General features: G+C 44.6%; 1 protein-coding gene across 4 annotated transcripts in view; it reads right to left on the reverse strand.

The window, feature by feature from the left end:
• The window catches only part of LOC128341085 (uncharacterized), a 239,414-nt gene that overhangs the window by 188,029 nt on the left and 24,273 nt on the right, over nt 1-27,112 (reverse strand). Inside the window, exon 2 of one of the 4 annotated variants that reach the window (XM_053287274.1) lies at nt 26,095-26,204. The exons of the other annotated variants lie outside the window; for them this stretch is intronic. The gene's annotated coding sequence lies outside the window, so the exon portion shown is untranslated. The remainder of the gene's footprint in view (nt 1-26,094; nt 26,205-27,112) is intronic. 4 annotated transcript variants of the gene reach the window in all.

Consider the following 27,112-nt stretch of genomic DNA (forward strand, 5'->3'; position numbering starts at 1 on the left):
CACTTGTGAAATAATAAAGCTGTTGTGTCATTCAGAAATACTGCGAAGTCTTCTTGTTTGTTTCACTTTTTACAAGAATATGATATGCCTTTAACATTAACATTAAGGCAACAGAATTTGTATGTAGCTTAAGAGTTAGAAAGAGAAAGGAATTTGCTCTCAGATTTTTACTTTATGTCCATATTGCATAGATTTTGCTGTCATAAAATGTGTATAATATATGACAACAACAACCCCTGCTAACTGGGCAAAGAGGCACCTTTTAATGTGGTGATTCTCTTTATTTAGCAGGGGGAGAGTAACTGGCCCTATTCACCCCCAGCACAGTACCTCCAGTGACTGCTGCTGGTGTCTATCTTAAGATTCTTTTAAATTGTGAGCCCTTTAGGGACAGGGAGCCATTTTATTTATTTATTATTTCTCTGTCTAAACTGCCCTGAGCCATTTTTGGAAGGGCGGTATAGAAATCAAATAAATAACTACTCCAACAACAAATACAGTGGAAACATGGAAAAAATAAATGTACCAATGTTTCTATTTAAAATTCTGTGAGCAAAATTTAGACGTATTTAATATACTGTTAGCCCTTTCAGCCCAGAGCTATATACTTATGGGTCTCTCAGGCAGTACCAGGACTTTTAAGGTCCACATTGGCATTGCCAGAGACCAAACAGAAAGAGACATTTTGCAATGGAATCTGAGAGAAGGCATCAGTGCCCCGCTCTCATGCTTGCTACTAATAACCGAAGGGATGAACAGGTCTTTGAGAAAACCAATGACTTGGGAAGACCCGAGAGGGAAAGTAACTAAGCTTGTTATGCATATACTAAGATGCCTGCCCCAGGAAATTAGAGGCAATCATAAGAATAAATAAATTCCTCAGCAGAGCAATCTCTCCCTCCCAAATGTGAAAACAATTTCCTGCAACTGATTAAATTAGTCTTGAGGTCTGGAACCTCATCATTAGATCAGTCTCGGAGGGTGAGCCTGATACTTGCAGTGCTCTCTACCCTTAGGCAATTCAGCCTTTCGGGATCTCCCAAAACAGTAAGCTTTGTCACAAGACTTCCTTGCTGCCCCTCAGCAATACTCAGATCGGAATTCTCACTTTAGAAAGGTAACGTAACTTCCTCTCTCTGAATAGGAGTAAAGTTTAACTGCCCAAGGTTTTTGGCAAAAATATTCAATCTTTAAGGCATTTTTTTTTCAAAAAAAAAAACAACCTTCTTAGACTTAATATTTTGTTCAGTACAGTTCACAAAGCTGCCCATGGAACTATTTGCACATCATCCACTGAGCTGTTCCTAGGGATCGAGGACATCCCGATTCTCATTTCTTTGACCATCCACCCCATTGCAAACTAAGCCCAGAGGGAGTGTGTGCTTTGTGGATGAGTCCTGGAGTCCCCCAATCCTGAGAATCTCTGAGCTGAAACCGCCATTTTGGGGCCTCTCAATCCTCCATCGCAACTTCAACCTAGCTGCTAGAGTTCTCCTTTACCAAGCAGATCTCCAGCTTCCTTGTCCCAGCCTAGGCAAGCCACAAGACAGGTAGATGTATCCCCTTCCTGCAATTGCCTGCTTTCGAACATGAATTCCATTACCCTCTTTCCATCTCTTCTCCATCTTTTACCAGTAAAGTGAAGCCCCCAACCAGGGAGCTGTGTGTGTGTAATGACAAGCACTGGTGGTCAGAGGAGGAAACACTAGACAGTATATCAACCACTGTCTCCATGGGAGCAAGACCCTTTCCAGGTTATCTCCCTGTTTGACAAACGGAGCATAGTAGAGATGTATATTCACAAACAGATTTCTACAACTATGCCCAGAGTTTGCCTAAGTTCTAATAATAATAATAATAATAAAAATCCCCATCCTGACCTTTTTCACTAACCACCCAAATTATAGTGACCAACCTGGGAGAATTGCCCTCTTGGGCAACAGCAGGAGAGAGGGCATGCCCTCACTTCTTGCCTGTGGGCTTCTCAGAGGCATCTGGTGGGCCACTGTGCAAAGCAGAATACTGGACCAGATAGGCGTATCTGGACCAGCAGGGCTGTTCTTATGTTCATCTTCTCTCAACATCTAGCCTCCCTTTCACTTTCCTAACAGTGTGCAGCTGCTTCTGATTTAAGTCACCTTGTCTACCTCCAGAGGCGTATCTAGGGAAATTAGCACCTAGGGCAAACACTGAAATTGCGCCCCCTGTCCAAACATCTGACACCCATCTTTCAGATAACTTTACCATAATATCAGCTCAAAAATACAAGTCAAACTCATTAATCTTTTAATATTTCAAAAACTATTTTAGCAGTGGACTTAGCCAGATCAAAAAATGCTGGAAAACTACAAATTTCAGTATGCTGGGGCTCATGAAATAGCCAAATACTATGTGGAGGTGTACTTGGAAAACTAAACAGAAGTGCCTGTCTAATTCTCTACTATGTATTTTAGCATCACCATTACATAAGTTTTAAAAATAAATGGAGAATTTGACTTTTCCCAGATACTCTGAAAATAATTAAAGGATATGCAGAGTAAACTGTGTCACTGCTTGGAATATATTCTAGTCTTTCAGAAAGACAGTTAAAATGAGAGAAAGAGAGCAAGAAACTCCCAGTGGGCCTTAATATTAAGGATTTCACACTGATTCAAAGACAAATTCACCATTAATAGCCATATTAGCAAGACATCCCATTTAACTCACTTATCACAAGAAGCAAAGTAAGAGCAAATGAATACAATCCTAGCTCATAAGCATCAGCTCAGTATTCACAAGCCCTGATTCTCTGTACATAGTGCCAAACTGAATATGTGTACAGTGACTTATATTATATATTATTATTATTTTACCTGTAGCCCCTTCGGGGGGCTTCCTAAAGGCTGGGGGGTTTGCAAAGGTTCCTCCTCCCCTCACTGGCCTCTAGGGCCCTGCAGGGACCATTTGAGCATGTGCAGTGGCCATTTTTAAAAATCTTTTTTTTAAATGGCCACTGAAAACAAAATGGCCACCGCGCATGCTCAAATGGCCTCTGCAAGGCCTGGCATGACCTAGGGCCTTACAGAGGCCATTTGAGCATGCACGGTGGCCATTTTGTTTTTGGCAGCCATTTTTTAAAAAAAAATAATTTTACAAAATGGCACCCCCCTTCAAGTGGTGCCCAGGGCATGTGCCCTGCCTGCCCTACCCCTAGATACGCCCCTGTCCACCTCCAAAGCAGCTGCACTGCATTAATGTGTTTTGCCCACCCCTCCTTTTCTAACCAGCCTATTCCCCTGATGGTTTTCCAGGTCAATTAACTCCCTGCCTATCTCAGGAACCATTTCCATGCAGTGTTCTACACTAGCAGTTAGTCCAACAACAAGAAGACTCCCTAGGCACAGCTCCTAGGAAGACTCCTTGTTGTTGGACTAGCTGCTAGTGCTTTGGTGGTGACATCAGAACTCTATGACTAACCCATTCACTCCTGTGGTTATTATTACTGAATGCTTTGCTTTTCCAGGTTGATATACATGCAATAGTCTCTCAAATTCCCCATGTTATGATTTGGTTTATCTATGTTATTAATTCCACAAATGAGATTGTTTATTTGATTGTTACTCAATACATTTTCTATATTTTGCATTAGAAACGTCTTGTCTCCATTTGTACCATTCCCACATCCAGGCTCAGTTAGCCATTGCTGCAAAGTTCCCACAATGTCTTACCCCATGTGTCATAACAAGACTCTCTCAAGTAGTTGCCCAGATACAATTCTAATCCATTTCAGCATCACCATCTATTCTGTTACCACCACAAGGTTTTTGCACAGCTTTTTATGTCAAATGCTGGAACACTGAAGTACATAAGCAGACATGCACCTCCAGAAATTAGGAGGTGGGGGGGACGGGACGAGAAAGGTTTTTCTGCAAAATGGTGTGGCTAGGTTTGAGAAAAATGATTGATGCACCTGAGAATGATGTCACATACGCACCATCCAATATGGGAGCTCAGCAATGGAAACTGGGGAGGAGGAAAGCAGACAAGCTGACAAATGAGGTTTGGCTCTTTCTCCACACTTTCACACCTCTCTGGGCCATGGAAGTTCAAAGTTTCTTTCCCCCTTCACTTACTGGGTGCAAAGTTTTGATTTTAATATACGCTGATGAAATGGCACTCTTTTTTCTTCTTCTCTGAGATTGGCCTCAGAAGAATGTTGGCCCTACTGGTTGATTATTGTGGAAGGGAGAAACTGGGGATAAATTATGAGAAAATAAAAGCAGTAGTCTTTGGTAGTAGTAACACCAAACAGAGGTAGTCAATCAATGCCCAACAAATAGAGCAATGCTCCTCCTCCAGATATCTGGGCATCTCCTTCCATAAGTCCCTTGCATGGAAGACACACTTTACCACTGTCTTAGCAACTGCTCGACATACAGCTGGGGCTATTCTGAAGTTCTTCTACTCCAAAGGAGCCCACTTAAAATATTTCAGGGCAGGGTGGTAGCACGGATATTGTATGGTGTTGAGATCTGAGGGTGGAATGGGAATTGTCCAGCTGGAAATAGTCCTGAACAATTTCCTAAGGAAGAATTTGGGCCTTCCTGCTGCCTATTTAAGAATGGAGGCAGGACTACCTTGAATCTTCATCAGAGCCCATTTAGCACTGTTAAGGTACTTTAAGAAATTAGATTGCCTCCTGGAACATCACCCAGCAAAATATTATTATTTACACTATATGGGTAGGTATCAATGGACTAAACTTTTGTCTCGCATCCTATACTCCTTTTCTCTGGTGGGGGAACTTAGTTCTTGGAGCAAAGAAGATATTAGAAATTGGCTCCTTGAATGGGATGCCAGTAGAGACACTGCTGCTTTACAGTCTTCATAGTTCTGTTCCTGGTATCACCATTATAAGAAACAGACGTCTTTCACAGAATTGGATTAATATTACCATTGCACCACTGAGGAAGGCAATCACAACTTTTCATTTCAAGATTATGCCCACAGCATAACTTGAAGGGAGTTTCCACAAACTCCCAGTGGAACAGCACCTTCACATTTGTGGTGCTGGTCAAGTGGAGAACATCATCCACTACCTCCTATACTGCCCTAATTATGATGTGATCAGGCAAAAACACTGATAATAGGTAAACTTAAGGATTTGGATGTAGAATGTCTAATGTATCTTTTTGCAGATATGATTCCATATGTCAGTTGCCACTTTCACAATGCTTTCTTTTAAACTCAGAAAGAAATTTATACGTTCTAGAATGTAGCATTGGTTTTAGCTTAACCTAACTGAGGTTGGTGCGTTGTTGTTGTTGTTTTTATATTTTATTATTCCTTGATGCATTCTATTTCTTCTTCTGTGTTATGCTATGCTATGCTATTAAATACCTCTAATAAGGTGTTTATCTGTCTTTCTGGAAGAGGAAACCCAGAGCTCTGGAGGGGGGGAGTGTTGCCTGCCTCTGGAACAAACAATTTGGTTAGCACTTAATGTCACATAAGTAAACAGAAACATTCCTGCACATGGAAAACTAGTGTGAACTTAGTCTAGACAAGAAGTTCTAGACTAGAACTTTCTTCCTAACATCTGATTTTCTATGTGGAGTAAATATTGTTTGGTATCGATGAACATTCAGTCAGGTCAACTCCCACATAAAGTCTGAAGTGGTTGACTGGTTTACCACTCAGTAAAATGAAAGCAAAACTAATTAGGCTAAATCCTAAGGATAACAATAGGCCTGGAATTCCATTCATATATTAGTGTGAGGCATATACCTAATATACAAAAATTCACAAGGACACCAACCGTTAACACAGTTGTTAAAAATTAAACATATAGATTTGTTCTGCAGAGATGTACGAATAACAGCTGTAGAAGCTGACCAAATACACAGCCACAGCCACAATCCACATGTGCCGCACTTTGCATAAATGAGCAATTTCAGCAGTTACAATTTGCCAAGAAATGTCTTCAGAGCTTCCCTTGCAATGGCTGACAGATGTAATATCTCCATATATAGGCTTTAAGTTATGCCTAGACTGGGCAGCAGCATACAGAAAGCACATTGCACATTTACAAAATCAATTCACTTAGCAATATTTTTAAAAAAGAAATATCTTTTCCAAGTGCACCCTCGAGCTGCACATTGGAGCACCTTATAGTCCTATCAACATACTTTAATTGGTGAGAGCAACTTTCAGCAAAAGGGCTGTGATTATAAGGACAGGACAGGACTTCCTTCCTTCCTTCCTTCCTTCCTTCCCAAGGAGAAAATGTTTTCATGAACAGCTGCACTGACTGGAGAAACTAAAGATGCTATCTGACTCGAAAGTACATCACAATTAATCTGCAAAGGGCCAAAATGAATTCATTCAAGACTGACCTGATTCAGGACGGGCTTGGGGAAAGTTCTCTGATCTCTTTCCATTCCCACACAAACTCAGGGGGGTTGTGTGGGCAGGAAGCTCAGGGATGGTGGGGCCTCTAGAGGTTGGCATGCAGCATATATTGTCACCAGGAGCAATGGCAGATGCAGTTCTCCTGGAACCAGACATTCCTAGGAAATCAGGGTCCATAGGAACCAGAGCTTCCATGGTCCCAGGTGGCCCTAGTTTTATATGTCAGCCTCTGTAGATTAGGTGGCCCCCAGGGTGATTTCTTCTCACCACCACCAGATAAGATTGAATGGGAAAGTAAATGTCACCAGTTCTTTGGAATGCCATCCCCATGAAGGCAGAATAGTCCCAGATTATACTCCTTTAGCATATGCAAAAAAGGGGGCATAGCTAGGGTAGAAGGGGCCCATGTTCACCTCTCTCCCTGGCAGCCCCTCGGAGTGTGGGAGATAATTAAGAATATATGGAGGTGTGAAGCTGGGGGCCCCAGGTTCTTTGAACCCATCTGCTCAGTTATAGCTACACCCCTGGCTAAAAACTCCTTTAGGCATATGGTAAAAAAAACCAAAAAACTCGCTTTTATTGGTGAGGGTAATGTAAGCACAGATCCTTGAATTAACAGCATGCTTGTTTATATTTGCAAGCAATTTTGATTCTGGTATGTTACTGCATTAGGGAATGAAAAAGTATATCTTAAAGAAGACCCTTCTTATGATCAGAGATGACTTGTCCTTTATTGAACTGAAAGTGACACAGCAGTGCCAGTGTTAGAATGGCACATGGTCTGGTGTAATCCATGGTAATGGATGCTGTGTATGAATGTAGCTGGTAACTCTGAATTTCTGACCAAAAGCTGGAGACATCATTCTGGCTATGTGACAACAGTTGGAACTCTACGTTACAAGTGCCATGGGCATGCCCTCAACTCCTGCCTGTGGCTTCCAGAGGCATCTGGGGGCCACTGTGTGAAACAGGATGCTGGACTAGATGGGCCTTGGGCCTGATCCAGCAGGGCTGTTCTTAGGTTCTCATGTTTTGATTCTTTCCCTCTCCCCTGTAATATGGAGAAACACTCACACATATTGTGACATCAACCCATTGTCTGTTGCTCTGTTCACAGACCATATTATTGACTGCTGCCTGCAGAGTCAAGAATCAACACCATAATACCCTCACAACACAAAGTAAGGGAGTGAGGGAGAACTGGACACAGGAATGCTGCTTTGGCAACAGCATCTTGCCACTCATAACAGGCAGTTCTTCTGAAAGATCCTGAATTTTTCAAAGAATGCATCTCTGCTGATATAGTGATATAATCAAGATCACAGGATAATGTCTTTTTAAAAAATAAAGACAGAGCATCTGCCCTTAGATTAGGGAAATCACACCCTGCTGAAGCTATTGATTTATTTATTTTATACATATATGTATCCAGCTCTTCAAAATGTAAAACAGTTCTGCATTGCTGAAACATTAAGATCTTGCAGTATCATTCCAGCAGGGGGCAGACTTTAAGCCACATCACAAAAAACATCCCCCAGGAAATCTGCTTTGGATGGTCAGTATCGATATTGCATTCTGTTTTGCTCCAGACTTTTGAACATCTCATAATAATTTTTAGCTTTTGGGGAGCATACCTTATTTGTATAATATGACTGTATAATATGTTATGTCTAATAGCTAATGCATGTTTTTGGGGGAAATTGTTTTGGTTTGGGCATTTTTACCCAGTGAGGTGTGGTGAAACCAGAGGCAGGGAAATAGCCATAGTACTATGGAGGGAGAAGGAGCTGGAGAGAAAGTCTAGATCCTGGATTCAAATCACTGATGTAAGCAAAAATAGCTGGAGTTGAACTTTAGTGAGCCCCATTTAATATGATTTATGCCTTTAATTTCCTTAACGTCTCTAAATTGTAAATTAATGGGACATGGGTGCCTTTTAGTATTACAGTACCTGGAAATAAGCTTGGGTGATTCAACCGAGCGCTTTTATTTTGTAAAGGGGAAAAATGGTTCTGTTTTTTATCTCTGAGAGCAATCCACGTGTTGGGTAAACTGATCAATTGCTGACTAGCTCCATTCAGGCGGGCTCATTTTGTCTTCTCCCGAGATTTAATCCATCATGCTGCCTTTCCTTGTCAACACAGCCAAGGAACATCCAGTTGATAATGAAGAGCCACAAACGTTTGGAAACAAATGTAGTTCATTAGGTAGAAAGATAGTCTGGCTATTTAGGTAGGAGTGGTCTCTCTCTCTCACACACACACACACACACACACATGTGAGAAATGAGAACATTGTTGAGATGATCTACCAACAAAGTTTGACAATTCAGCAAATGACACATTGATATGGGGGTCTCATTGCACTAGTTAGATTTTTTAAAAGAATTGCTATGCCTCGGGCCTGCCAGGAAGTCACACTTGTGATCTGAAGCCCTACCCATAATTCCAGATGTTTGGAAGTGGCCTGTATTTCTTCAGTGGCAAGGGAAAGGGACTCAGCATACTTACTTACTGATACTTACTTTATTGTAAGTATCAGAGACTTTGTATTTAAAATAGGTTATAGAACTCAGCCCTCTTCACGTTTAGAAAGAAGCCCAGTTTAAACTCTGGAGGGGGATCAACTTCTGAGGTATCCCTGCCATTTCTAGGCACTCTGCTGCTTTCTGGCATTTCTATCATGTGTCACCCATGTTGCTAAGGAGCAGGGAGAGACATGCAAACCAAGCAGACATAAACGTGCCCTGGTCCTATCCAGTATCTTCCAAATAAAGATGTGGGTGAAGTTTTCTGGGCTCAGGCTCAGAGAAGAATTCTTTGAGCTTGGGAAAGCTCCCTCCAAAAGGAGGATGAACTTCCCAAGCCCCAAGAGTTTGAGGAAGTTCTCCACTCCTGCCCCCACCAGCCACTCTTCCAGCCCCTGCCCTTTCATAAGAACAGCCCTGCTGGATCAAGCAAAAGGCCCATCAAGTCCAGCATCCTGTTTCATACAGTGGCCCACCAGATGCCGCTGGGAAGCCTACAGGCAGGAGTTGAGGGCATGCCCTCTCTCCTGATGTTACTCCCCTGCAACTGGTATTCAGAGGCATCCTGCCTTCGAGGCTGGAGGTGGCCTAGAGCCCTCAAAGGCAGGATAGTCGTTGATAGACCTTTCCTCCATGAAGTTATCCAAACCCCTCTTAAAACCATCCAAACTAGTAGCCAACACCACATCTTGTGGCAGAGAATTCCACAAGTTGATTATGCCTTATGTGAAAAAGTACTTCTGTTTGTTGGACCTAAATTTCTTGGCAATCAGTTTCATGGGATGACCCTTGGTTCTAGTTTTATGTGTGTGAGAGAGAAATTTCTCTCTGTCCACTTTATCTACACCATGCATGATTTTATAGACCTCTATCATGTCTTCCTGCAGTCATCTTTTTTCTAAGCTAAATACCCCCAGGTGTTGTAGTCTTGCCTCATAAGGAAGGTGCTCTAGCCCCTTGATCATCTTGGTTGCCCTCTTCTGCACCTTTTCCAGTTCTACGATGTCCTTTTTAAGATTTGGTGATCAGAACCGTATGCAGCACTCCAGGTGTGGCTGCACCATAGTTTTATATAAGGGCATTATAATATTAGCAGTTTTATTTTCCGTCACATTCCTAATGATCCCTAGCATGGAAATGGCCTTTTTCACAGCTGCCACACATTGAGTCGACACTTTCAACGAGCTGTCCACCACTACCCTAAGATCCCTCTCCTGGTCAGTCACCAACATCTTGAAAGTGGGGGTTTTCGTCCCAATGTGCATCACTTTACACTTACCAATCTTGAACTGCATTTGCCATTTTGTTGCACACTCTGCCAGTTTGGAGAGATCCCTTTGAAGCTCCTCACAATTTGTTTTGGATTTCACTACCCGAAAGTATATGGTATCATCTGCAAATCTGGCCACCTCGTTGCTTACCCCTACTTCTAGATCATTTATGAATAAATTTTAAAGCACCTCTCTCAGTACAGATCCCTGGGGGACCCCACTTCTTACTTCCCTCCATTGTGAAAATTCTCCATTTATCCCTACCCCGTGTTTCCTGTCCTTCAACCAGTTAGCAATCCACACATGTACTTGTCCCCTTATCCCATGACTGCTATGTTTTCTCAAAAGTCCTTTGTGAGGAACTTTGTCAAAAGCTTTTTGGAAGTCTCAGTATACTATGTCAACTGGATCACATTTATCTACACACTTGCTGACACTCTCAAAGAACTCCAATATTTATGTGAGGCAAGATTTACCTTAGCAGAAGGTAAGGTTCTCCCCCAGCAGGGCCTGTTAATCTATATGTTTCCTTAGTAGTGTTAGCTAGGAATGTCCAAAACAATTTGGGTACAAAATGATCTGTACCTAAATCTGGCTGATTTGGGTGATTTCTAGATAAAACAAATCACCACTGTCCTCAATTGCCCAGATTCAGGTACAAAAAAAATCTTCACAGATTCAGACCCTAAAAATTCAGAGATTCAGACCTTCATTTTGTGGCCAAAGTGAGTGGGTTGGATAGTAGTGCCTAATGGGTGGAAGCTACCACCCAAAATTCAAAGAAATTGGGCAAAGAGGTGATTTTTAAATGATTTTTGAAGTCTATGCATCTTTAAGCTTTTCCCCATAGGGAATAATGGGGATTTCAGCAAACTTACAGCTCCATGTGGGAGGCACCAGGGTGGTCCAGAGCAGGTTGTGGTGGCTGGTAGTGTCCAATGGGTGCAAGGAAGCTACTACCCAGATTTCAAAGGAATTGGGCAAAGGGGTGATTTTTAAAGAATTTTTGAAAATGGCACATATTGCAAAAAGATTTGGGGCATAAAAGGGGTTTCTGGGGCAGAAAAGTGGGTCAGGTGGTAGTGCGCCAATAGGTGCCTGCTACCATCCAGATTTTAAATAAATTGGTGAAAGGGGTGGTTTTTAAAGAATTTATTAATTTTGCGCCTCTTTAAGCTTTTTTCCCCCATAGGGAATAATGGGGATTTCAGCAGCCCCATAACTCAACTTGGGGTGAACCAAGGTGGCCCAGAGTGAGTGGTGGTGAAGTGCACATAGGGTGCCAACCACCCCAAACCCCAAAACCCATGGGGCACTGGGAGAGTAGAGTCCCTGGTAGGAAATGAGAGTGGATCACATTCTTTAGTAGGAAATGAGAATCCAAGCACCTCTATCTTGCTTGGATTCAGCTTCAGTTTATTCCCTCTCATCCAGCCCATTACTGCCCGTAGACAGGCATCTAAGGAGCTAAGGCAATTCCCTGATATTGATGATAAGGAGAAATAGATTTGGGTGTCATCAGAATATTTATAACACCCAGCACTCAGTCCCCTGATTACCTCACCAAGCAGTTTCATGTAGGTGTTAAAAAGCATTGGTGACAGAGTGGAGTCCTGAGGGACTCCATATAGCAGCTTCTGTTTGAAGAATAACAGTCACCAAGCGCTACCATCTGAAACCTACCCAAGACATAGGAGTGGAACCACTGTAAAGCAGTGCCTCCTACACCCAAATCCCTCAGGCAATCCAGAAGGATACCATGGTTGATGGCATCTACTTGGGTTCTTAAAGAAGAGGTCTAACCTCTGCCTACTTCATCAAGGTGGCATCCTGCCCTCCCTTAGTGAGGTATTAATGATATCAACTAGGCTAGCTCCAACAACTTCCCAGCAAGATGAAATAAGCTATGTTGGGCAAGGATCCAAAGAACAGGTGGTAGTCTGTACTGCTCCAAGCAGCTTGTCCACATCCTCAGAAGTCACAAATGGAAACTTATCCAATCTAATATTGCAAGAGGGATTACTGGAGGACACCTCCCTAACTGGCCCTGCTGAAATATTGGAGTCCAGACCAGCCCAAATGCAAAAGAGTTGATCTGCAAAAAAAATTCATTGAATGCAACACAGTGAGATAGTGGGGCTCTTCTCACAACCAGGAAAAATCGGCTAAGGGAGCCTAGCCCAATTCCCCCTGGTCGTCTGCTGCCATGGGAGCCATACAGCTCCTGGCAGCAAACCACCCAAACTACCCCTCTCCTTAAACGAGGTTAGCGGAATGAGCACTCTGCTAACCTCATTTAAGGGGAGGGAGTGAACACTCTGCTAACCCCGTTTAGTTGATTGTGTGCCACTGCGGTGCAGCTCATGAGGTGCAACTCATGAGACCCCCGCTAGGAGGCTAAAACAAGCTTCCCAGTCTTGGGGGTCTCCCCAGGATGTCCTGCATACTTGCACAGGGCATCCTGGGACTTCCGGGGGCTGGGACGTCTGTGAATCCCCTGACCCCACCCCCCCATGTCTGACATCAGATGCAGGGGCCTGGCTAGCCACGCCCCCACATCTGACATCAGACACAAGTTCTCCCTCCCTAACGGGGCCATATGGCACCATTTGGAAGGGAGATCAACCCGTGCTGCATTGGGCAGGGAGAGCTGTTCCAGCCACAACCTCATTTGGGAGGGAGATCAATTGGCCCTGCTGCATTGGCAGCAACACCAGGAGCGGCTCTCCTTGCCTTTAAGGCAGGAAGAGTCATTCCGCCCACGCTGCCAGTGCAGCGCAGGTCAATTTCGGTTCCAAACGAGGCCATGTGGCTCCCTTTGGGACTGAAATAACACCCCCTGCATCTAACATCAGATGTGAAGGGTGTGTCTGGAGTCATGCTCGTGGCCCCTGGGTGGTGGTGGCCTGGGTTCTTTGAACCCGCTTGCCCAACGGTGGCTCTGCACAGACACAATCTGTCAAAATAAAACCACTTCCTTGCTGCACATATTGCCACAGCATACGCCTTTAAATGGGCTCTATACTGTGTCTTGTGTCCTCCTCCACTTGCACTCCAGTCTACCTTGGGGTCATCTACCCTACTATCACTCTGATGAGCTGTTCCATAGTGTACCAGAGCAAAGATGTGATGGCCTGTGGGATTTGATATCTTCCCAAGGGTCACTGTACTATATTTGTAATGTGATAGTCTCAAGGCATCCAGATCCCAAGGGTCGCCATGGATTTGTTTTAACAACTGAAGAATGCATCAGAATGACAACAGGAGGGAGGAAGAAGGCCTCCTAGTTCCCATACAGCAGCAACATTCCATCCTTTCCAGGCTAGTCAGAGACAAGCTCTGAAGAGGTCACCTATCGCAAGCACCAAATATCTACCTATCTCTAGCATCATGCTGGGGGACACCATAATCATAATGCGTAATCATAACTGGGAGGAGCGCTGCAATTACAGAAGTGGTGGCGAGTGGAGGAGCAGGAGCTATGGACCTGCTCTCCTCCATGTTAAAGGGGTGGTGCTGTGATTCGGATGCCAAATCATATTTCAAGCACATTCCCATCTAGACCATATTTAGTGGCCTTCTACGAGCTGCTACAGTTAGCCTCAATTGTAACCAAGGACACCTTCAATAGAAGGAAGGAGGGTGATATCTTTCTTTTCTAATTGAACAGGACAGTTAATTGATCATAGAGGTTTTGTTAGAGGTTCCGTTACCAGGAAAATGTGTATCTGTTACCCAGGAATAGTTGGTGCTTAATAGAGCTGCCTAAAGGGACTGTCCATTAATACTGCAATATGATTTCCCTGACACTGCCTTATCGGAATGTAGCTTCAGCTTGCACATGGCTTCAACCCAGTGGAATAAAGCACAATGCAAAACCTAGCAATTTAGTCAGCTACAATAATCTGCACTTTTTATTCTGGCCTCCTGAGAAACTCAAAACTGCAGTTTCATAAGAGATAGAAAGTATAAGGGCTTCTGTTGATGCAGAATTAGGCAAGTTTTCAAATCAAACAAAGCTCTTCAATGAACAAAATAAAAAAGAGTCTTAGTGACCCCCTACCACAACTTTCAGCCACCTAATGGCTCAGTGGGGAAATGACTTGACTAGCAAGCCAGAGGTTGCCGGTTCGAATCCCCGCTGGTATGTTTCCCTATGGGAAACACTTATATCAGGCAGCAGCGATATAGGAAGATCCTGACAGGCATCATCTCATACTGCATGGGAGATGGCATGGTAAACCCCTCCTGTATTCTACCAAAGACAACCACAGGGCTCCGTGGTCACCAGAAGTCACACCGACTCGACAACACACTTTAGCTTACCACAACTTTCAGTACTTAAAACATATATAATAACAAAACTTCTTGAAGTTGAGAAGACCAGGGTGGCATTGGAAGCTTGGGAAGATGTGAGGAGTGAAGGCAAGAGCCAGCGTGTTGTAGTGGTTAGAGTGCTGGACTAGGACCAGGGAGACCCGAATTCAAATCCCCATTCAGCCATGATACTTGCTGGGTGACTCTGGGCCCCAGTAACTTCTCTCTCAGCCTAACCTACTTCACAGGGTTGTTGTGAGGAGAAACTTAAGTATGTAGTACACTGCTCTGGGCTCCTTGGAGGAAGAACGGGATATAAAATGTAAATAATAAAATAAAATAAAATAAATAAGAGAAAAAGAAAAAGAAAAAGAAGAGCCTTCCTGGATCAAACCACATGCCTATCTACTTCAGCCTTGTTTCATACAGTAACTAGTTTCTCCTGGGACACGCACACAAGCAAAGTATGAGGAAGATGGGCTTTGCTATTCTTTGTTCCTTACATGTGGTACTTAGAATGCCTCTGAACATGGAGGTTTCATTTGGCTGTCATGGCTAATAGTTCCTATTATATAGTCATTTTTAAAAGCCATCTAATCGTCATCAGGATACCCTGTGATACTTTCAGCCCTTAGCCTTTCTCAGTTCACACATTCAGCTTCTAGTCATTAAGGGCTGAGTAATTAAGGGAAGATCAACCAAATCATCTCCGTATATGTGACAACTGGCCCCAAGTTGTTACTACTACTTCTACAATTTATATACCGCTTTTCAACAAAAGTTTCCAAAGCAGTTTACATAGAACAATAAATAAATAATTCAGATGGTTCTCTGTCCCAAAGGACTCACAGTCTAAAAAGAAACACAAGGTAGACACCAACCGCAGATGCAGGAGGGAAGCTGGGCTGGGTTTGGATAGGGCCAGTTGCTCTGCCCAGCGAAATATAAGAGAACCACCACTTTAAAAGGTGCCTTTTTGTGCAGTTAGCAGGGGTTAGAGGAGTTAGAGGTGAAGTAGGCATTTGTTTGTTTGTTTCTTTTGAATTTATATATTGCTTTTCAACAAAAATTTTCATCTCAAATTGCTTTATATAGAAAATTCAATGAGATTATTGTTCCTGTCTCAAAGGCTTCACAAACTAACCATAAGGTAGAGACCACTTACCATTACTGAGAGCAGCACTGTGAACAGAAACAGTTGCTATCCCCTTCATAAATATAAGACAGTCACCATTGCACACAGACCCAAGGAGACACGGACTAGGGGTGTGCATGGCTCGGAGTCCCCCCCGGTCCAGCAGGGGGGGACTGTGACTTTAAGCGGGGGGGGGTAGTACTTACCCCCCCGCCACGCTTCCCCCTCCGGCGCTGTTCCTTTTTAAAATCTTCTTGGGGCGGCAGAGCTCCTCTCTGCCGCCCCTGCCCCCGTCGTCGTTTGAAAAGCTTTAACAGAGACGAGCACTAGCGGCACGCATGTGCCATGCACGGCGCGCGCGCTCGTCTCTGTTAAAGCTTTTCAAATGACAACAGGGGCAGGGGCGGCAGAGAGGAGCTCTGCCACCCCAAGAAGATTTTTAAAAGGAACAGCGCCGGAGGGGGAAGCGCGGCGGGGGGGGAAGCGCGGCGGGGGGGTAAGTACTACCACCACCCCCGCTTAAAGTCACAGTCCCCCGCCCAGCCAGACCGCCGGACCTCCGGACCGGTCCGGCGGTCTGGTCTATCATGCCGGACCAAAACCATGCACACTCCTAACACGGACCAGAGCTTTTATCTCTAATATCAAGCTTTTGATGTGAAAGTTTTTGTTTTTATTTATTTATTTATTTTTTATTTTATTTTTTACATTTTATATCCCGCTCTTCCTCCAAGGAGCCCAGAGCAGTGTACTACATACTTAGGTTTTTCCTCATAACAACCCTGTGAAGTAGGTTAGGCTGAGAGAGAAATGACTGGCCCGGCATCACCCAGCTAGTATCGTGGCTGAATCGGGATTTGAACTCGGGTCTCCCTGGTCCTAGTCCAGCATTCTAACCACTACACCACGCTGGCTCACTTTTTGAATAGGGTAGTATTCAGTTATGCATGCCTCCATCTGCTTTCTGAAATGGTACGCCTCAGACACAGGTTTACTCACTTCTGCGAGAATTAGGCCTAAGGCACTCTTAGACTAGCAGTCTACTCTTCAGGAATTATATATTTATGAACTATGTGTCAGATATTTTCCATTTGCCTCCTTGATTTGACTGATCTACATTAGAAGAAACTATCTAATTCAGTGAAACTGTATTTGTGAAATTGCTATGGCCTCTGGCTAATGCAAATAAAGTGTATTGCATCATATATCTGTGTAATAGTGATTCTGTACCCCTGACGGGTCCTTTCTATCATCTTCCCTCAATCCCCATAAAACCTTTTCTTACTCATTTATCCTTAAAGGATTTGAATTGGTAAATGCTATATCTCTGTTTCTCTTTCCAGAGGTGCCAGTTCAGGGTGGTTTTTTGGTTTTATAGCACAGGGGCAAGATTCACAAGCCTGTCCTCCAATTTTATTTATTTATTTATTTATTTATTTATTTATTTATTTATTTATTTATTTATTTATTTATTACATTTTTTCACTGCCCCGAACTTTCAACTCTGGGCAGCTAACAACAGTATAAAACAAGTTAAAATATATACAAAAACTTAAAACAATTTACAAATCAACCATGAATTAAAACCTTAAAAATTTAAAGAACAGAAAAAGCTTGGGTGAAGAGGTGGGTTATATTCAAGATGAAATGGCAAAGTCCCAGCATTACAAGCTTTGAAGTCTGTGGGCAGGGCCCTGTGTTATTTATTTACTTACTTACTTACTTACTTATTTACCTGTCAGATTTGTACAATGCCCCAAACTTTTGTCTCTGGGCAGTTAACAACAACATAAAACAAGTTGTGGTGGCCATTTTTAAAAAATAAAAATAAAAATAATGGATACTGTGCATGTGCAAATGGCCTCTGTGAGGCCCTGTGCCATGCCATGCCTCACAGAGGCCATTTGTGCATGTGCAGAGGTGGAGAAAATGGCTGCCGCACCAACATATGGAGGCTCGAACGGGCTGAAAAATGGGCCGTGGTGGTGATGAACGAGGCCGGCGGGTGGAGGGGGAACCTTCATGCACACACCCCCGCGGCCTAGACAAAGCCCCACAAAAGGGCTAAAGGTTAAAAAAAATTAACCCAACTTTCGTGAACACACACCCCTGGACTGAACCGAATCAAGGGGGGTTCTAAGGGGTGCTGGACCGAACTGGTTCGGTCAGGTTCAAGTCCAGTCCGGTTTCTAACCGAACCGGGCCAGCCAGTTCCATGTACATCCCTACTGACCAGGGGCATATAACAGATGATACCTCACAATATACATCAGTTGCTTTTCCATAAATCTGTGCTTAGTTAAGAAGTAGTCAGGCACTTTTTCCTACAACCGTGTATGAACTGGAATAATTTAATAAGATGTAAGGTAGCATTCAATAAGATGTAATTTAGGTTCATGTTGTGGACCTTCCTCATCCAGGACAGCTTGGCCTAGCAGTTCCTTCAACAGTAAGGTCTGTAACCCCAGCTTGCTGGGTTGGAGTCCCGCAGGTGCTTTCTGACCATTAAAGATGTTTCCTTTCGTTGCTTAATTTGTAAGGTACAACATAGTATCAGGGAAGGTCAACCAGGAACACCAGGGACCAAAGCTGGTATCTTAATTCACTAGTTTAGCATAGTGTGGATGGGGAGAGGACTGCATCTATTTGACTTGCAGTTTCCCACAGGCATCTCAGTGCCAAGTACCAAGGGTTCACCCTTGTCTTGGGGTAGGGAATAGTAGGACCGGCACCTTTAAATTTATGACAGAAACAATTGGGCGATGATTTCTCCAGGATATGGGCAGAGGATTGTTTTTCACGTAAGCTCTTCCTCATGTTTCACTCACTGTGGGTAGTCGGCATATATAGAACAATCTTTCTGTGAGGATGAATGTATTAAAAGCCAGGCCTTCATAACTACTAATAAAGTAATGGACATGCGGCTTCCTGTAGGCCATGGGGTGGGGGGTCCATGAAGGTTCCCCCTCCCCCCAACAGCCTCTGAAATCACCGCCACAGCCAGGTAAATGGACTATTTTTGGTCCGTTTGGGCCTGCGCGTGGTCACCATTTTGGCCACCGCTGCACATGTGTAAATGGCCTCTGCGAGGCTTGGCATGGCCCACTGCCTCTCAGAGGTCATTTGCACATGTGTGGTGGTCATTTTGGAAAAAACAAAATGGCCACCGCGCATGCACAAATGGCCTATGTAAGGCCATGCCAGGCCTCGCAGAGGCCATATATGCATACACGGTGGTTGTCACGCCCTCGATCTCAGACAGCGAGGAGGAAGGGGAAGCTGTCAACTTTCCAGCCAATGCAGGGGTGTCTGAGGGGTAGAGCCCGGCTGTCAGTTTCCAAGAAACGGCTGAGGCAGATCCGGCTGATGATTCAGAGCAGGCACAACAACCTGAGACAGCAGAAACCGTGACGGACCAATCAGAAGAGGAGCTATGCAAGCAACCTCCACTGATTCCACAACAGAGGTGTATTACAAGACGAAAAACTCAGCTTGAAACTATAGGGAGGAGTAAACACCTCTTGCAGAGGGCTGATAAGCCTTGAATTCCTGCCAGCTGGGTGCTCTCGGCTTGTACTATAAATTGTGTCACCAGCTTCCTATTTACTGCTGGAAAGCAACGTTTGTCAACTTTTGTGTTGACAGCTTGCAGCCAAGCCCGATAAAGAAGAACTGTTTCCGAGCCGTATCTTGTTTCTGCAGCTCCGTTTGGTACTGTGAACTTCCTTGCCAGGTGGCCAGATACTGACAGTGGCAGCCTAAATGGCCACCACATACAGTTACAGAGTCCCAAATGGGCTGAAAATAGTCCATTTACCGGGCTGCGCCGCTGATTTCAGAGGCCGGAGTGGGGAAGGGGAACCTTTGCGGACACATACACACAGAGCCCCGCAGCCTACAGGAAGCCCCCCGAAGGGGCTACATGTTTTTAAAAGTATTTTTTAAAAAAATAAAATTAAAAAAATGTGGACTTGTCTGGAAGTTTGGTTCTGGTCTGGATGGAACCGGGGGGGCAGGGTTTGATCCCGAGCTCCTGAACTCCGGACTGAATCCCCGAACCTCCAGACCGGTCCGCACATCCCTACAAGGTTCTCGGGGTTGGTCGGGGCTACTGTCTCCACCTGCCTGGGGATGCAGTGTCCTGTTTGTGGCACAACATGTCTCAGAGACCTAGACTGGCACTGCAGATGCCCCGTCTCGCTGTTAGTTTCATCATTTTGCCAACTGGCACTGCGAGCAGCACCACAGCCAATGTAACACCCATTTGGCTCTCGAGCCCTGGCACGTAGAGATGGGTGGGGCCGTAAATGCTTCTTTGTCCCCATGCACGTGTCTCACCTTCGATAATGATGAGGGCTTTGTTCATTGCAGGACCATATCAGAACACCTGCTCCCTTGCATAAGTGGATAGCCCTGAGAAGGCCCTGGGGCATTTCATGACCCTGTGAGGTTCTGCTTGGGTGTACCTATTCATTCAAAGGATTGGATGTGCACCCTCAAAGTCTCTAGATCAGGTGGCAGCCCCTGATTTGGGACCCATGGGGGCCTCAGAGGTGGCGACCCTGTTGGGTCAGCTAGGGTGTGCCTATTCATCTGCTGGGATGGCGGCCACCCTCACAGTTCAACATGGGCTGTTGTGCACAAGGCCTGGGTAGCTACTATAGTGCCCACAGCTCAATTATCACCTCTTTTCGGAGAGGTGCAGTTTCAGCGGTCCCTGCTTGGGTCCCCTTGAGTGGTTGTGCAGTAGCCTGGCAGTTGGTGCCCTTGGGTCTACCAGTGATCCGTGCGACTGATTCTGGACTGCAGTCACCAGGGTCATTCTTCACCTTGCAGGTGGAATGAGCTAAGTTCTTCATCCTCAGGCACGCGATTGTGTCAGGTGGCACACAAGAAAGCATGTGGGAATGAACCCGAATGACAACTGGGAGTGGGGGGTGGTGCAGGCATCGATCTCATGGATTGGTTGGCTGGGCGCATTATTCCCCCAGCTTTTGGTCAGTCCTAGTGGAACTCTTGCTGGTTAGATCACCTCCGGGCTTTTTTGGACCAGTCCGGAGCATTTAAAATAGTCAGGGCGAGGTTAGATCAGTTCAGGTTTGCCTCCCTGTTATACGATCCCTATAGGGAGGTCTCCAGCATGCCTGGTTATTGTTTTCTTAGTTCCAAGGATTTTGATAAGGGTGATGGGGGCCATGATTCCCCTTAAGGCACCAATAATTTTTTTGGAGGACCTACGAATGGGATTGGCTCTGTTCTTTGTGGTTGGTGGGTGGTGCAGGGTGTTAAGCTAGGCTAACCCCCACTGTGGCAGATACAGTGTGGCGGGGAATAATATATGAATTTGGTGAGCACCTTCAGGTAAGCATTTAGCTATAGATCATGCAGGTCAAATCCCTAGATGCTGCACGGCTCAGGGAACTCTGGCCTGGCCTGATCTGCTCTGTCAGGCTAAGCTCCCCGGATATGCTGTGCAGCTGCTGGGGATGCTGCTATGGCAGAGGTCTGACCTTAGGTCAGCTAAGATGGGCAGCTTATACTTTAGAACACTGGGGCTGACTAGAGCCGAGGTGTGCCACCCATTCACTTTAGGCAAGACATGCCCTGGGTGTGCATGCCTTTAGCTTCCGCACTGTAGGGGTGGAGAGCCAATTCCAGTTTACTTTAACGTTATGTTTTGAATTCATTAATAAAATTGTGGCCCCTTTTCCACCCAACAAGAGTGTCTCATGTCTTCTTGGGGTGTGTGGGCAAAGGACTTTATAGGTTACAACCAGCACTTTGTATTTTGCCATGAAACCTACTGACAGCCAGTATAGTTCTATCAACAAAGGAGTAACATGGTCTTTCCAAGATGACCCAGAGACCAACCTGGCTGCTACATTCTGTACCAAATGGAGTTTATGGACTACATACAAAGGCAGCCCCACATAGAGCACATTGCAAAAGTCAAGTCTGGAGGTTACCAACATATATACCACTGTTTTGAGGTCATTCATCTCAAGAAACGGGTGCAGCTGGAGTATCAGCCGAAGCTGATAGAAAGCCCCTCTGGCCACCACCTCAACCTGGGATACCAGACTGCATACTTGTTTCTTTTGAGGAAGTGTGACCCCCATCTAGAACAGGCTGATTAAAATCATCTCTGGAGTTCTGACCTCACACAATAAGTACCTCCATCTTATCTGAATTCAGTCTCAGTTTATTCTCCCTCATCCAGCCAATTACTGCTTTCAAGCAGGCATTTAGGGAGGTTATGCCATCTCCTGATGATGCTGACATGGAGAAGTAGATCTGGGTGTCATAATCATACTGATAACACCTTGAACCAAATCCCATGATGATCTCTCCCAACGGTTGTCACACTTCCTTTGTCAATTCCCAACTGGAGAACATCCATCAGGCCGACCAAAGCAGTCTCCACCCCACAGCCCACCTGAAAACCAGTTTGAAATGGGTCTAGATAATCAGTTTACTCAAAGACCACCTGGAGCTGAGAGGCCACCACCCTCTCAATTACCTTGCCCAGCCATGGGAAGTTGGAGACAGGTCTATAATTGTTCAACTCTGAGGGATCTAATGCAGGCTTCTTTAGAAGAGGTCTAATAATTGCCTCCTTAAGACAAGGAGGCATACTGCCCTCCCTCAGAGAAGCATTTATTATTTCTACCAGACCTCCTACAACAGCCTCCCTGCTATATGGAACCAGCCATGTTGGACAAGGGTCAAGAGAACTAGTGGTAGGCCTCATCACTCCAAGCAGTTTTTCCACATTCTCAGGCCACAAACTGAAACCGATCCAGCCGAACCATATAAGAGGAGTTGCTGGACACCTCCAATTCAGACACTGCAATAATTGTGGAGCCTCCATCTAAATTGGCCCGAATACGAGAGATTTTGTCTGCAAAGAGCTCATTAAGAGGCATCAACAGGATCACAGCAGGTAACTGATGGCTCCAAATTCTGATTGAGAGAAGGGGGCACATACGCCACCTCACAACCCTGAACAACTCCGCTGGACTTAAACTTGCAGATGCAATGTGGGCAGAAAAGAACCGCTTCTTTGCCTCACATATTGCCTGAGAATAGATCTTTAAATGTGCTCTATGTTGTAATCTGTCAGATTCGAGTTGAGTCTTTCTCCACTTTGCTCCAGTCACCTACCTTGCCACTTCTGCCCACGTAGATCTTCTGTGTGCCAAGGGGCCAATTTCAAAGTGGTTCGGAACGAATGCTTAAGGGCATTATTGTCTACTGCCCTGGTGAGCTTGTTGTTCCAGTTCTCTTCCAGGGCATCAACAGGATCACCGGCAGAGCCAACAGTAAATCCCTCCAAGGCTTTTTGTAATCCTATTGGATCCAATAACTTCTTCGGGCGGACCGTTCTAATAGGCCGCTCACCCCTGCAGAGCTGGGAAGTTGTTGTTAGCCTAACGTTAACCAGATGGCGGTCCGTCCATGACAATGGGAAAATCATAGGAGTCCCCACCCACAGAACACCACCCTGATCAGAGTAAAAGACCAAATGAAGCATGTGATCAGAAACATGCATCAGTACAGAGACCATCATAGGCTGATAGTTCTCATGGTTGCTATGAACTCCTGAGCTGCCCTGGACAAGTTGGTCCCAAAGTGAACATTGAAGTCCCCCATCACCAAAATTCTGGGAGACTCCAATGCAAGTTCCACAATCAAGTTTTTGAGCTCAGTAAGGGATTCTGTTGGGCAGCGGGGTGATCAGTATACCAACAGAGTCCCAATCTATCCCTGGTCCCCATACTTAAGAACACACATTCAATATGATCAGATACCCCAACAGGGACCCTGGGAGATGTTATCCTTATAGACCACAGCCACTCCTCGCCCACCTCTCCTCACCTGATCTTCTACAGTATACCCTGGAGGGAGACGTTGGGACCTGACAGGTCCCATTAATTACTTTTGTATGGTGCTTAGTATCTTCAGGCATTTATTGTAAAGTTTATATCTCATCATAACCAAGTGCTTCTGAGGAATAATAATCTATGATCTGAAATGGTGTGGGAGATGCCAGCTCTGCCCTAAATGATAGCTCTCTCTCTAGCGCTATTCACACATTATTAACTTCAGCCATGCTCACACGTACAATGGCAAAAGTGGGGAGGAAGTTCCGCCCTGCCCTGTCACTCACCCTCTCCAGCCAGCCTATCACTCATCACTCGTCACTCTTACGGACCCCGTTTGTCTGAAGCAGGAGGCACCATAAGTTTGATGGCTGATGCTTCCATGAGCTGCAGCCTTAGGTGATCCATGAGCTGCAACCTTGTGATTAAAGCAATTTAAATCTGCTTTATCATGTCTCAAGAGGGTTATTACTTCAGGGAAATCCTATAGCACCAGTCTGTAGGAACTGGCATTATTGAACTGGCATAAGCAAAACAGCTTTAACTGACTCCTCCACAATTAATTTTATCTAAAAGTGCCTGGGGAGGGGGGCAACCTAAGATCTGGGCCTATTTGCCCTAGCAGTTGTACAGAAATAACCCAAACATAATTTCTGCTCTGGAGAATTTGTGCATATAAAATGCAGCAACATAACACCGGTGTGATAAAATAAACAGATGGAAGGGGAGCATAAGGTAACCGGGAGGCAATTATGATTAACGTTCTAAGCAGCCACAAGACAACAGATGCTGAGACATCGCTCTTACAGATGAAACGGCACAAGAATAGTGCAGGGAGGGACAGCCAGCATAATTTCTCTCCCACAGAACTCCCCCCACCCCCGCATAGCTAGTATTGAATACACAAGCCTACATGGTTTTGTGTACATTCTTCTGGTGGCCATATTTTAATTTCTTATTGAATTATGCCATTGTATGTTTACGCTTCCATAAAAGGAGGTGGAATATCTTTGGCTCTATTTGCCCTGTAACCCAGCCTGACAAAGTCCTTCCCCTACTCTGCTCTGCAGACCCACTTAGCAGGATCCTCAGATGTTTCTCCTTGGGAGGAACCCTGAAATGTGTTTTGAATTCCATGTAGGGCTGATTCAGATTAGACTCTGTCTGCAGTGCATGCAATAAACTAACCTTTACAGGGTGTGTAGGGGAACGGCTTGGCCAGACTGCCCCTTCATGTGCTTACAGAAAGGCACCAGGTGTGCTGGGAAGAGGGAAAGACTGTGCACTCACAAAGCACATACATCATTATTGCATGCACTGGTGCTTGATGGATGGAGTACTGTCCAAGCCGGCCACTTATGTGAATTTTTGGTGCCAACCAAAGGAATTTGCAGAAACCCACTAAGAACTTTACTATCCTTATTTAACAAATGGCTTTCCCTGAAAATTCTCAGATGTTTCTCCCTATAAAGTGCTTCAAATTTCACTTTGTGTGAAATTTCAGGGCCACCAGCACTAGGGATCTACAGCAATTTCCTGATAACATTTACTTCACTTATACGAACTTGTTTGGCTTCCCTTGGAAATGCTCGGATGTTTCTCCTCGGGAGGAACCTGGAAATTCATTTCAAATGTCACTTTTAAAAAAGCATGGTATTACCCCTAAGATATGCAATGGCTCACATGTTTGAAACATTAGAAGGATGGGAAAAAAGATGAATCATTGCAAGAGGCTGCTTTGGAGCTCAGCCAGTGGGTTGCCAAGGAGCCAAATGCACATAGATGGGGAGAGATATTTTGCTAATCTCCCAGCCTCTAGAAGTGCTACTTGGCTGCCAGGAATATGTCCCTGATGATCGCACAGCTCTTGGGGACTTATTCTGGGCAGTCAAATAGCACTTTTACGTGCAGCAGGGATCAGAGAAACTTGTCCCACTACCCTCCACCCCGTGTGCATTGGGCTACTCAGCAATACTCTTACTGAGCTCCAAAGCAACCTCTTGCCATGTCAGAGCTCCTGTTCCACCCTTCTAATGCTGTGGAACATGTGAACCAATATCTTATACAGATCTTTTCCACTGAAACACCCCCTTGTGGTAGCAAGCATTAATTGTCCCCTTTGCTAAGCAGGGTCTTCCCTTCTTTGCACTTGAATGGGAGACTACATGTGTGAGCACTGTAAGATATGCCCTTAAGGGATGGGGCCACTCCGAGAAGAGCACCTGCATGTAGAAGGTTCCAAGTTCCCTCCGTGGCATCTCCAAGATAGGGCTGAGAGAGACTCCTGCCTGTAACCATGGAGAAGCTACTACCAGTCTGTGTAGACAATACTGAGCTAGATAGACCAATGGTCTGACTCAGTAGAAGGCAGCTTCCTATGTTCCTTTGTTACCAAGTCATCATTTCCAATTTCTTGCTTAATTTGCCACACACACACACACACATACATACACACATACAAACACACACACACACACACACACACACACACACACACACACACTCAGTGCCACCCTTTCTATTGGGATCTCACTTATAACTCTATTTGCCCGTGAATTAAAAAGAGCTAACCAAGTGCTAATGTTCTTGCAGTTCTGCTGATGAAGGATGTTGGGATCATGGTATTAACAATCATGTCTTGGGTCCTGCACGACTAACAGATGCATGAAGATCCCAGTGGCCTGGAAAATAGCAACATATGTTGCAGTCATTAATGACTTTTCTGCTTGTGTTTAGCAGCAAGGAAGACTGACACAACCAATTTGCTTTACCCTCAACAGAAGAAAGAATAATTATGGAAGAGGATACAAGATAGTTTACAAGACCACACAATAGGAAATAAAAAGAAGAGTATGTTTCCAAATACATGCACACTTCCCCTATAATTTGGTGTTTCCCTGTCCCTCTTTTTCAGGAGAAGCAGTGCTATTTTTTTCTAGTTACTCCCACACTGATTCTAACCTGCACTATTCAGACGAATGGGACTAATTTTCCTACTTCTACTTGAGTCCAACATATCACACGGAGATAGACAAAACAGAAATACTCGGAAATATAGATATAGATACTTTGTTATAGATACTTTGAATATCAAAATCTGATTTTTAATACGCACAATTCAAATTTTAAATTTAGTTTAATTTATTTATGATAAATATGTATATGGTACTTTCCCAGTATGATTGCAACAACAAATCCTAGACTCCTGACAAAAGACAAAGGCTTTACAGTTCTTCTGAAATGCAAGCAAAGTGAGACAATTCCTTTCTTCCAGATGGAGGTCATTGCACAATTTGGGGGCCACAGCACTAAGGGCCTTGCTATTACTAGCAGATGTTCACTTTGCACAAATAGGTGGTGACTGAACCAGGGCCTGGCCTGATGAATGAAGATGGACGAAGGGTTGATAAAGGGACAGATTGGCCGCCTTCGGACATAATGCCAAACCAGAGGCAACCGTGCCAGAGGTTCAGTTTTATGGTCTTACAAACGGTTTCTTCACCAAACTGATCTGAGGTTTTCAATCCCAAACTGTAATCTGAACCTTCGGTTTGTAGTGAGTTTCGCTGCTGAAACCTCAGGTTTGAAG

The sequence above is a fragment of the Hemicordylus capensis genome, chromosome 1 (genome assembly GCF_027244095.1).
Source record: "Hemicordylus capensis ecotype Gifberg chromosome 1, rHemCap1.1.pri, whole genome shotgun sequence".
Classification (NCBI taxonomy): Eukaryota; Metazoa; Chordata; class Lepidosauria; order Squamata; family Cordylidae; genus Hemicordylus; species Hemicordylus capensis.